The following is a 13,338-nucleotide window of genomic DNA, read 5'->3' as shown; positions in this document are numbered from 1 at the left end:
TTTACCTTAATAGTGTTCAAAAGTCATAATATATGTAGCAGTTCATGATATCCAGTCTTACAAATTTACTGTCTCTGATGGACACACGTCCAGATCATACGCTCTCAAAACTCCCCATTTCTCTCCCCCACATCGACCACCGCTGGCGGCTCACCTCCAACTGCGCAGCGTTATGCGCTGTTAACATCCAACTGCCCAACACTACAATAGCGAATATTACAACAATGCTAACCAGCCACAGACTGCACGCAGCACAGCCAGTGATTTTCATACAGAGCGCTACGTGGCGTTACCAATATAAAAACCTAAATAGCCGACTTACATAGCCCCCATTCTCCGCACAAAAAAATTTTACAAATTGTTTTGGGTTCCCATATTGTCTGTTTCTCTGAGCGTCTCTGCCATAGTCATTACTATGGAAGAGCGATCTTTCCCTGTAATTATTACTACTATGCCAAAGCTTGTCACATGGGTGGTGTCTGTTTTGGTCATGATTTACGTTGAAAGAATAGCCTTGTCGTGTCCAGTTATTATTTCTTTCATCGCGGAATTGTGACGGAGGTGACCTGTAATTGTTGTGCTCCTGTTTTCGAGTTCCGCGATTGTCAGTGTCAATTTCCAATTCTTGTAACAGTCCCTGAAAAGCTTCGTTGTCGTCTTTGCAACGTCCCGCCAAAATAATATGTCGTAAATGTTCAGGCAATTTTATTAAGCAAATGCGGATGAGTTCTGAGATGCTGTATGGGTTTGAAAGATACTGATTCTTATGTAACATGTCTTCTAAATATTCGACAAGACTGGAAAATTCAGATTGTTCGAAATATTTCATCATTATGATGCTATGTTTTACTCGGTCTTGTGTAGCTTGAGACCAATATGCTGAGAGGAAGGCATGATAAAATTCTCCTTCACTGTGGCAATCGTGAATGACCGATCGCATTCTTACAGCTGTTTCATTCTCTAAGTAGCCACACACAAATTCTAACCTGTACCCCAATGACCAGTTGGGAGGAAAACAATCAGATAATTGATGGGGCCATGCTTGTGGATGAATGTCGTTGCCAGAATTCTTAAATGTTTTGAATCTACGTGTAGTAATGAACAGCTTATAGTCAAAATCATCATGTCGGCGAGTCGCATATCGGTCATTGTTACTTTGTTTCGGTGGTTCCATCTCAAAATTCGATGTACCTTGCCAATTTCTTTCATAATTTGCGAAGTGTCCTGTTTATTATTTTGTCGCTGTTCCGTATTTCTATGTCCCTCTTCCCGTGTTGGAGCGCGAGTCTCCTCTGAAATATGTAATTCTAGTGTTATTTGTGCCAACTGATCCGCTAGTTCCCGGATTTCTTTTTTGTGTTGCGTATTAATTTGATTCTGATTTTGTTTGAATTTCCTAATTTGTTCGTATTCTTCTGTGTCATTGAAGGCTACGGGTCTTGTGTCATTCAGATCATCATCTACCTTTGTAGATAAGTTAGTGAACTGATCCGAAAGTTCGGCTACTTTCTCCGATAATGAACTGATTTCCTCAGTGTGTTTTTCTGAACCAAGTTTCAGAGTGCCCATTTGTGTTGCAATCGTGTCTACTGTGTTCTTCAAGTTTTCCTGAGCTTATGCAAGTTGCGTAACCGAATCGGTAGATGCAACTGAGTCAATTTTAGCTTGCAAGGTGTCGTGATTTTCATGAACAATAGTTTGCAGTTCTTTTATGGCTGCTTCGTGATTCTGTAATGCATTTTCATGACGCGAAAAAACAGGTTGAAAATGCTCACAAATTTGTGTTTTTACGTCATTACAGACTTTTTGACATTTAGATTCAATGTTATGTAACTCAGTAGTTAAACCTTCACGTGTTTGTTCAAGCGTGGTGTCTAACTTTTGAAGCTGTTGCTGTGACTGTTTTTGATTTTGTTCCATTGCGTCTAACTTTTGAAGCTTTTGTCCCATTTGTTGCATTAATTGTAATAACAATGCACTGGTGTCTAAAACATGCTCCTCACTGCTATTCGGCAGTGCATTTGAACCGGCAAAATCAAACCTCCTGCTGGAAAAGTTATGGCTACGGTGTTTTTCGATTCCGAAGGACTCTAGCATGTGGCCATCATGCCAAGTGAAACCACCATAAATTTTGATGCATTTGTGATGACACTGAAGAAATTTCAAGCTCGACTGAGTCGTGTTAGACCACATCGGCAAAAACAGGATTTTTGCTTTTGCACGACAATGTACGGCCACATGTCAGTCAAAAAACCATGGAAGCGATCACAAAACTCGGATGGACAACAATGAAACACCCACCTTACAGTCTTCACCTGGCTCCATATGATTATCATCTCTTTGGGAAACTGAAAGACTCTCTTCGTGGAACAAGGTTTCAAGATGATGACTCCCATGTGTACGCTGCCAAACAGTGACTCCAACAGGTTGGTCAAGAATTTTACCTTGCGGGTATACAGGCGCTAGTTCCAAGATGGCGAAAGGCAGTTGATAGGGATGGAAATTATGTGGAGAAATGAAAATATTGTTCCTAAAGGATGTATCTACACACTGTAAAACTTTCGAACATGTAGAGTAAAAGGTGCATTTAAAAAAAATAGTGTGCATTTCTATTGGAGTGACCCTCGGATAATAAAATATGCTGGCAACAAGACCTTAGAAGCAACCGTCAAAGCAAATGTGGTATCAACGTTCGATACCTCCCTTGTTAGGGGTTGCAGATATCGACCGCGATCTGTGCTAGTATCACTGGACCCCCGAGTCGAGACTAGCGACCCGGCTTGGAACAAGTCTCTAGCGTGCGCTGGGCCACTCTTGCTCGGGACGTCAAGTAGGGAGATAGTAAAGCCTTCAGCTGATAGGAAGCAACCTCTAACAAGGCGCTTAGTTAAAGTATGGCCTATGTGATGCCCATATAGCTTTCTGTTTGTAATTATAGTCATCAGACTATGAAGATTCCTATACCACCTGTTAAGTACAATATATTTTTTTCCAACGAGTTCTAATTGTATTATTCGTTGCAGCCCAGCCGTGCTGCCAGCTCCTTATCGACTTCACTGACAAAAGAAGAGATTTGTATATTTCTATTTAACATTGGCCACCAGTCATTCACACTGGCGACGATTCGTTCGTCGTCACATAACAGCAAATACAAATAATGGAATAGTCTAAGTACTTGAGAAGGTTCCTGGAGTTGCAGCTTTGAGTAGACCTTTATTTTATGATTTCGGCTGGGTTAGAGAACAGGGTGTTGGTTGTTGTAGTTGTTGTTGTTGTTGTGGTATTCAGTTCAGAGACTGGTTTGATGTATGCTACTCTATCCTGTGCAAGCTTCATTCCCAGTACCTACTGCAACATACATCCTTCTGAATCTGTTTAGTGGATTCATCTCTTGGTCTCCTACGATTTTTACCCTCCACGCTGCCCTTCAGTACTAAATTGGTGATCCCTTGATGCCTCAGAATATATCCTACCAACCGATCCCTTCTTCTAGTCAAGTTGTGCCAGAAATTCCTCTTCCCCCAATTCTGTTCAGCACTTCCCCTTAGTTATGTGATCTACCCATCTCATCTTCTGCATTCTTCTGTAGCACCACATTTCAAAAGCTTCCATTCTCTTCTTGTCTAAACTATTTATCGTCCACGTTTCACTTCGATACATGGCTACACTCCACACAAATACTTTCAGAAACGACTTCCTGACACTTAAATCTATACTCGGTGTTAACAAATTTCTCTTCTTCAGAAACGCTTTCCTTGCCATTGCCAGTCTACATTTTAAATCCTCTCTACTTCGACCATCATCAGTTATTTTGCTCCCCAAGTAGCAAAACTCATTTACTACTTTAAGCGTCTCATTTCCTAATCTAATTCCTGCAGCATCACCCAATTTAATTCGATTACATTCGATTATTCTCGTTTTTCTTTTGTTGATGTTCATATTATATCCTCCTTTCACGACCCTGTCCATTCCGTTCGGTTACTCTTCCAAGTCCTTTACTGTCTCTGACAGAATTGCAATGTCGTCGTCGAATTTCTAAGTTTTTATTTCTTCTCCATGGATTTCGATTCCTAATCCAAATTTTTCTTTTGTTACCTTTACTGTTTGCTCAATATACAGATTGAATAACATCGGGGATAGGCTACAACCCTGTCTCACTGCCTTCCCAACCACTGCTTCCCTTTCGTGTCCCTCGACTCTTATAACTGCCACCTGATTTCTGTACAAATTGTAAGTAGCATTTCGCTCTCTGTATTTTACCCCTGCCACCTTCAGAATTTGAAAGAGTATTCCAGTCAACATTGTAAAAAGCTTTCTCTAAGTCTACAAATGCTAGAAACGTAGGTTTCCCTTTGCTTAATCTGTTTTGTAAGATAAGCTGTAGGGCCAGTATTGCCTCACGTGTTGCAGCATAGTTGTTGGTAATACACATTTTTCCAAACAAAAAAAGTGAAAATTCCAACAACCGGTGAGAAGAGCGTCAATGAATTGAGTCTTGAAGAACACACTCAAGTACAAGTAGTAGGTGATTCGGATACCAGACAGGCAGGAACACAAAATTTTGCACGGAGCAAGCGCTGAGCGTATCCGCGGTAGCGCGCGGCCCTTCAGAGCTGCCGCGGGTAGTGCTCCAGGAGAGCTTCCCTCGCATTCTTGGCGCAGCGTTGAGATGACGTCTGGCCGGCCGGTTACAGTTGGCGCCGAGGCGCGGCTTCCGTGGAAGCCCCCACACGTCTGCGGAAGGGAAATAAAAGCAGAGGGCGAATAAAAGGGGCACTGAGGAGTAGGGAGCCGTGGAGCGCGGAAAGATGAGGGGGGCTGCCGGGTCAGAGGCGAAGAACAGAGGGAGCCACTGAGAGGGGCGTGCCTACGGCCATCGCACCGATCGGTAAACAATCAAGATTCAATCTCGCCAGAGGGGACGCCCCAGTTGGAGGGGGGAAGGCGGATGGTGGGACGGGGCGAGAACGTCTGGCAGGGGAGGGGAGGGGAGGGTGGACTGCCGGTATAAAGGCACAGCTGCGAGGACACTGAAGGCTGCTAGCCCCAGTATCGTATCACACCGTGTGCCCTTGCTACGTCATCCGTATGCATGTGTGGCCACCTTGAAATAGTTTCTCACCGACGCCGTTGTATCATTTTCCCGAAAAGATAGCCAATTCTATAACCGAAATGGTTCTGGGATAGGCTACTGCGTGAATGTGCAGGAAGCATTATAGCAAGATTTTTCTCACACACATCTGTTGAGAAACAGTATTTGCTGTTTAATTATCCTTTCGCGTAGCAGTACAAGAAACTTCCGTTGCTTCGCAAGAGGTAAAGTGTGAAAACTACTGTTAAGAGTAACAAAGTCTTCCCTTCGGAATCAACAGTTACATTCTCGATCAAACTTACGTACGATGTGTGTTCTTCAAATGGCTCTGAGCACTATGGGACTTAACATCTGAGGTCATCAGTCCCCTTGAACTTAGAACTACTTAAACCTAACCAACCTAAGGACATCACACACATCCATGCCCGAGGCTGGATTCGAAACTGCGACCGTAGCGGTCGCGCAGTTCCAGACTGAAACGCCTAGAACCGCTCGGCCACAAAGGCCGGCTGGTGTGTTCTAAATGTACGGGAATTTTTCATTTTTTGGAAGAAATTTTATTTATTCGTATACGTTAATGATATCTCCTTCAAAGTGGTTCGCATTAGATACCATACACTTATACTACAGCACTTCGTCATCAGGCCACGAGTGGCCTACCGGGACCATCCGACGGCCGTGTCATCCTCATGTGGAGGATGCGGATAGGAGGGGCGTGGGGTCAGCACACCGCTCTCCCGGTCGTTATGACGGTATTCTTGACTGAAGCCGCTACTATTCGGTCGAGTAGCTTCTCAATTGGCATCACGAGGCTGACGGCACCCCGAAAAATTGGCGACAGCGCATGGCGACCTGGATGGTCACCCATCCAAGTGCCGGCCACGCCCGACAGCGCTTAACTTCGGTGACCTCACGGGAACCGGTGTATCCACTGCGGCAAGGCCGTTGCCACACTTATACTAGAGCTTCTTCCAATCCCTGAAACACTTCTCGAACTTGATCTTTGGGATATCACTTAGCTCTTTCAGCGATGCGCTTTTAACCTTGTCTACGCTTGTGAAACGACGGCCCTTTAACGTTCTCATTTTTTGTAACAAAAAGAATTCGCACGAGGCGTATCTGGCGAATATGAAGGCTGGGGACTCAATATAAATTTCTTTTTCGCGAAAAATTCACGAGCAGTTAATGAGGTGTGAGCCGGTGCATTATCGTGGAGCCAAAAGCTATGAATTCTTTCGACACGAATGCTGTCTTTTTTTCCCGATTTCTTCTCGCAGAAGGCGTTGTACTTTTAAATAGTAATATTTCTCGATCATTTTGGCAAGAACTCATGGTGCACTACGCCGTTAAAATGGAAGAACATAGTAAGCGCAACCGTCACATGCGACCGCACTTGCCGAGCTTTCCTTTGTCTTGGAGGTCCACAATGCCCTTATGGGGACGACTGAGCCTTAGTTTCCACGTCATACCCGTACACCCATGTGTCGTCCCTAATGACACCCTTCACTAATTCATAATCGTTGCTGACTTCATTTAGCGACTACTGACCACTTTACAATCGCCTCTGTTTTTGCTCGAAATTCAACATCTTTGGCACAAATTTGGCTGTTACACGTTCCATTCTCAAATCATTCAATGATCATGCAATGATCCGAACTACACTACTGGCCATTAAAATTGCTACACCAAGAAGAAATACAGATGATAAACGGGTTTTTATTGGACAAATATATTATACTAGAACTGACATGTGATTACATTTTCACGGAATTTGGGTGAAATTAGTACCCACAACAACCACCTCTGGCCGTAATAACGGCCTTGATACGCCTGGGCATTGAGTCAAACAGAGCTTGGATGACGTGTACAGGTACAGCTGTCCATGCAGCTTCAACACGATACCACAGTTCATCAAGAGTAGTGACTGGCGCATTGTGACGATCCAGTTGCTCAGCGACCATTGACCAGACGTTTTCAATTGGTGAGAGATCTGGAAAATGTGCTGGCCAGGGATGCAGTCTAACATTTTCTGTATCCAGAAAGGCCCGCACAGGACCTCCAACATGCGGTCGTGCATTATCCTGCTGAAATGTTGGTTTCGCAGGGATCGAATGAAGGGTAGAGCCACGGGTTGTAACACATGTGAAAAGTAACGTCCACTGTTCAAAGTGCCGTCAATGCGAACAAGAGGCGACCGAGACGTGTAACCAATGGCACCCCATACCATCACGCCAGTATGGCGATGACGAATACAAGCGTCCAATGCGCGTTCAGCGCGATGTCGCCAAACACTGATGCTACCATCATGATGCTGTAAAAAGAACCAGGAGTCACCCGAAAAAATGACGTTTTTCCATTCGTGCACCCAGGTTCGTCGTTGAGTACACCATCGCAGGCGCTCCTGTCTGTGACGCTGTGGCAAGGGTAACCGCAGCCATGGTCTCCGAGCTGATAGTTCATGCTGTTGCAAACGTCGTCGAAGTGTTCGTGCAGATGGTTGTTGTCTTGCAGTCGTCCCCATCTGTTGACTCAGGGGTCGAGACGTGGCTGCACGATCCGTTACAACCATGCGGATAAGATGCCTGTCATCTCGACTGCTAGTGATACGAGGCCGTTGGGGTCCAGCACGGCGTTCCGTATTACCCTCCTGATCCCACCGATTCCATATTCTACTAACAGTCATTGGACCTCGACCAACGCGGGCAGCAATGTCGTGATACGATAAACCGCAATCGCGATAGGCTACAGTCCGACCTTTATCAAAGTCGGAAACGTGATGGTACGCATTTCTCCTCCTTACACGAGGCATCACAACAACGTTTCATCAGGCAACGCAGGTCAACTGCTGTATGTGTATGAGAAAACGGTTGGAGACTTCCCTCATGTCAGCACGTTGTAGGTGTCGCCACCGGCGCCAACCTTGTGTGAATGCTCTGAAAAGCTAATCATTCGCATGTCACAGCATCTTCTTCCTGTTGGTTAAATGTTTGCGTGTGTTGCTCGTCATCTTCGTGGTGTAGCAATTTTAATGGCCAGTAGTGTATATGTCACATATCATTAGCAACTTCTCTGATTGTGATTCGGCGATAGTTCATAATCATTTCTTTCACCTTTTTCACGTTTTCATCGGTTATTGATGTGTTTAGGGTCCCAGAACGTTGGCCATATTCAACGTCCTCACGGCCATCTTGCAATCGCATTTCACTTTTATGGCAAAATTTAATGCAAGTTCTCTAATCCATTTTTAAATGATATCAATAACTGCCACTCGTATGCACACACGTGTAATCTTCTTGACGACAGAGTAAGCATTAAAAATGGCTACGAATGTACAGATATGTTCCAGAGATACTTACTAACACGATAACGAAAAATTGCGTTATTTGGCCTAATACAACACGCATAATTACAAACATCGTGTAACCTTACCAAAACGAAACTTTGAAATAAGAAGAGTTACAGAATAATTGTAAGCAGGTTTTTGAATTTACTTCGAGAACACCTGATTAGGTTCCTATCAGCTCGTAACTAAACACATTCATTTTATGAGTGAAAAACCTGTATTTTTATGGAAGTCCATTACCTGAGACATGGGTGTCTTAGTACTGCCAAATTACCTAACGAGAGTTCGTTATCCAGAATAAATCAGCCATAGTCTGAAAATTTTGTACTGAGTGCCCTATAATTGATCGACAGTCTCATGTATAGTCGTAAGAGACGCGCAGATCGGTGGCAAACTTAAATCAAAAAAATGTATGTGTCTTTAATATTTTGCGGTACTTCAAATCGATCACGTAGTTCATCTCATCAAGAACATAAAAATTCGTCAGTAGTCAACCTTCGCTACAACTCACCAAATTCACATCGTTCCGCGCCACGACCACGACACATTCAGCCTCACATCACGAAGCAATTTGTCAAATTTGACATTGTTTGCCAAATATTTGACCATGACGAGGGTTGTCAAACATTGAGGATGTGTTTGTCGTGTTTGACAGAAACTTTGATTACCAGAAAATTTGACAAGATGGCGGACGTTTTCTGTGTTGATATTTCACCGCATATATTTACCGAAGAAGAATTCTATTACAATTTATTTCACGGTATCGCGTGTTGCTACAACTATGGAAACTATGATCAAGCATAAAAACAAAATAGCACTAGCAATTACAAGAGTGGTAGAGCATCTCACCTTTCCCAGCCGTATACTATACAGGTAGAGGTTAAGAAGAAAATCGTAATTCTACGCACGACATACAAAGCAACAAGAGAAACAAAAAAACTAAGTTTTCCATTTCTTCCACGGACGATAAAGGCTACATGTTCCCACGTAATGGCATTTTAATTAACTGTCATTAGGGGACCAAGTAGAAAAGAAACCATTTTCGCTGTACTCCCTGACTATTTATTAATTGTATGATGCTGATAATCACGACATAAATTGCCACAAAGTCCTGTATGAGTCCGTGATTGAAACAAAAAATCTTATTGTTTTGAGATGTTTACAGGTGTGTGAACTACATTTCTTTTCCAATGTGACGGCGGAGTAACTACAGTAAGTCAGTGAGAGTTTGACTGTCAATTCGGAGAAAGTTTAATCATCAGGTTCCGAGTGTAACATTTTCACGTGGTTCAGGGTGTGTCTCTATCATTTTAAATGATTACCTGGACCAGCATAATGTTTTCTTCTTCCTCTTAAAGAAAATGACCGAGTCAATGTTAGAAGAAATGCTTTATTTACATTTTTACCCATTCCCACTAGCGTCAAAACACAGCATAAACGAAGTGTCCACTTCAGAAGTGAGGTTAAATTGATAAATTTGTTGGAGCGTGTACTGGCTTGTTAGACAAATTCTTCGATAGATGAGAGCGAATTTGACAACTAAGTTTGATCGCTTGTGGTGGGTGTGGGGGGGGGGGGGCTTTCTGTGGAAAACTAGTTTCACTCTAAGTTTACTGGGAAGGACGTCAAAACGACTTCTATTTGTCCAGCACATTCGTCAACTGCTGCGAATGTCTATATTGACTTCCGTAGAGGCGTCAATTTTGTGGAAGTGAGTACAGATAACTGTTTATGAATTCCCAACTTCTACCTCTCTGTGTTTGTTACAACAGATTCTTGTACGTGAAGGCAATTGCTTAGGAGCGAAAGTTATCGTGCCCAATTCCCAACTTACAAGAAGTTACATAAGAAGTGGAAAAGCTCGGTGCACAGAAAAAATTTCATCGTAGCAAAACAGTTTGTCATAACTATTAATTAAATTTGTTCTTTCTTTGGACTGAAAATTTCTGGTAATGGAACAAGAGTGAAATTATATTTACTGTGTGATGTTGAGAATCATTACGTAAATTGTAACGAAGTTCAATATGAGTCGCTGTTTACAATACGAAATCTAATCGCTTTAATACGTTTACAAGTGTGCGAACTATATTTTCAGCCGATAGATATAGGCAGACTTTAATGTTTCTGTGCTCGCAAAACTGTAGCATTTCACACCGTTCCCTTAGACTGTCATCATCTGAGACGAGGTAGTTTGTAGGTGAGAGTACATGAGATTGTTGATTTGCAAGTGCTATGACCTCGGCCGGCCTGTGTGGTCGAGCGGTTCTAGGCGCTACAGTCTTGAACCGCGCGACTGCTACGGTCGCAGGTTCAAATCCCGCCTCGGGCATGGATGTGTGTGATGTCCTTAGGTTAGTTAGGTTTAAGTAGTTCTAAGGGGACTGATGACCTCTGAAGTTAAGTCCCTTAGTGCTCAGAGCCATTTGCTATGACCTCATCTCCTCTTAAGTGCTCTCATTAGAGTAAACATTACAGTTGTACACTTTAAATAACCGATGATGCTCGGAAGATTTGGATTTGCTATGGATGTATTCTTCCCCCTCCCCCATCTGCTTTGCTATTACACATTTTCTGCATAAAATCTATGACGCTTACCATTTGCTTCATTAGTAGAAGAAGAGCATTAGATGGAAAGAACAAAAGTTTCTGGAGAGCTGCGCTTCTGAAGGGTGTAATACCTCACCTTAAGGTGAAACAATGAGTTCCTCTATGAATATGTTAATACGTATCCATATCTGAGTACACAACTTATCCAAAGCCTCAGTAATACAGTTTCTCTGAAACGAATCTAATGTGGTCCAAAACGAATTTTATGGTGTCACTATTTATGATATTCCAATTGTGTTGAACGCCAGTAAGGACTTAAAATTGAATCCTTACTGTTTATCCAAATGAATCACTTATGTGGAAAGAAAGCCAGGCAGGATGATGTAACTTAAATCTGGTCAGGAAAAGAGCAGCGTAATTAGATTCAGGAGTTGAGAAAACCATTTTGCAACAGCAGCTCTATATCTGTATTGGTTAAACCGAATACACATGGTTCTTACAGTTCAACAATTTTCATCTCTCATATCCTCCTTCCGTGTATTCATAATGCTCGATCAACCTAAAGTTCCACAGATCCGTAGACCAAATAATTAAGAACTTCCTTCTCTGGTTTTTGGAAAAGGAAGGTTTAAATCATTGATAGTTGCTGTATTCATTTGGTTGATGAGTGTAGCATTAAATCAGTTTCTCGTACATTTCTCGGTTTTGACAGAACTCTTAAATAAATGTGTAAGAGGCCATTTATCCCAGTGTTAGGCTGTTTTGTTGACTTGCTATGCTCAGGGAAAGAAATAGCAAATGTGGACTTGGGCCAGTAACATCAAAGTGCACTCATTCTTCGACATTTTCCACATATTTTTGAGAGTTCATTGAGTGCTGAATTCTGTGTGTGTCATAATCGAGCACAAGCATTACAAGATATTTCAGCGGTACAGTTTTATCAGCTATACATGCAAAATTTCGGATTACATCATGAGTTAAAATTCCTGTAAAACTATGTAAAGCCTACATAATTATCAGGCACTGCAAATAATTACAAGACGTGATGCAGGGGAATTGCTGAAGGCGCACCAAAAGTATACTAGATCTCTTACTACACAATGCTTCTGATGCTTCACGTAACACAAAACCATTATTTAAAATTTATAAACAGGAACTGAATATCACGAAGGGTTGTGTCAACAACTGTGTCAAGGCACTGTCACGCTCTATGGGAAAAAAGCGCTCTGTTAACGTATGTCAAATCCAAATTCGCAAAGAACACCAAGCGTGTGAGTTACACAGTAACTTAAGATGTGCGTTTTACTTCTAACAAAGTTAACGTTGCCTACCAGCTTAAAGCGTGCTTTTTAAATCTATACCCGAATGAAACAGTAAGTTTAAAATAATTCCGGATAACACAGTCACCCATTCTACATGCAGCTCCATGTCCGGAAATGGAACATGAATTCAGTATTGTTTGTCCTACCTAACTGTAGTAACAATAATGGAATTACATTTTGACCATTAATGAGTGTTGCAGGGAGTGAAGTGAGCTCGTATTTTGTAGTTAAAGATGTTTTACGATTTCTATTAAAAGTGTTTCGCTAACTATTTACGGACTACCCCATAAGAAATATTTCATTTTTCCAACTAATAAAAGAGTATTTTATTTTGTACTTTTCAAGTAACATCGTTTTCCACCTCCAGTTCTTAGAAGGGAACATCCACGAGACCGTTGTGTCAACTTAAATAGAGTAACCCACAGACAATGCGCATTTGTCCCTAAGCAGTATGAAAAACAGAGCTTCCACTGCAGATCATAGGTAGGTTATTTCAAACAAACAAAAAAAATCACAGGTTACCCTTTTCATAAACTCAATGACACACTTATTCTCAAACTTCACAAAGACAGAAGTATATTAGTTTTTCCTAGATACTGTACCTGGTCATTTGGGGAACAAGAAGAAGCGAGTATTCAGTCTTTGGATCACGCTTTTAAATCTCTTCGTGTTGCAGAACTATCTACTTGGTTCTAAAGTTCTTAGTGGACTGACATACATGGAACATTGCTTGACCGTCTTCCCTTCAGTGAACCTTGACTCGACTTTTTAAGTCCTGCCTTTGTATTAATGTGCAAGAACTGATGAGATCGAGAACTGTTGCTAAGGTTTCTGATTGAAGTCGTAGTAAGGTTTTCATTGGCTTTCCTTAACTTACAGGGAAATGTAACGAGTTTTTATATTTTATGAAGGCCATAAATAACCGCAGAACTTCTGTCAATAAACCATCTTAAGAGTAACCATACTGCACCAGCGTCATCTAACCCAAATAGGCCGGGGGAATAACAGCTTTCGCTTCGGTTACTTAGCGGCGT

At 42.2% G+C, this 13,338-nt stretch overlaps 1 protein-coding gene and 1 pseudogene across 3 annotated transcripts in view; both read right to left on the bottom strand.

Annotated features, from left to right (window-relative positions):
• LOC126203811 (TWiK family of potassium channels protein 18) overlaps positions 1–13,338 on the bottom strand; it is a 1,380,696-nt gene that overhangs the window by 896,955 nt on the left and 470,403 nt on the right. The gene's annotated exons all lie outside the window — the stretch shown is intronic.
• On the bottom strand, positions 5,925–6,042 carry LOC126204771 (5S ribosomal RNA; annotated as a pseudogene).

Source organism: Schistocerca nitens, chromosome 9 (genome assembly GCF_023898315.1).
Source record: "Schistocerca nitens isolate TAMUIC-IGC-003100 chromosome 9, iqSchNite1.1, whole genome shotgun sequence".
Taxonomy (NCBI): Eukaryota; Metazoa; Arthropoda; class Insecta; order Orthoptera; family Acrididae; genus Schistocerca; species Schistocerca nitens.
This window is presented reverse-complemented; position numbering and strand designations above follow the sequence as displayed.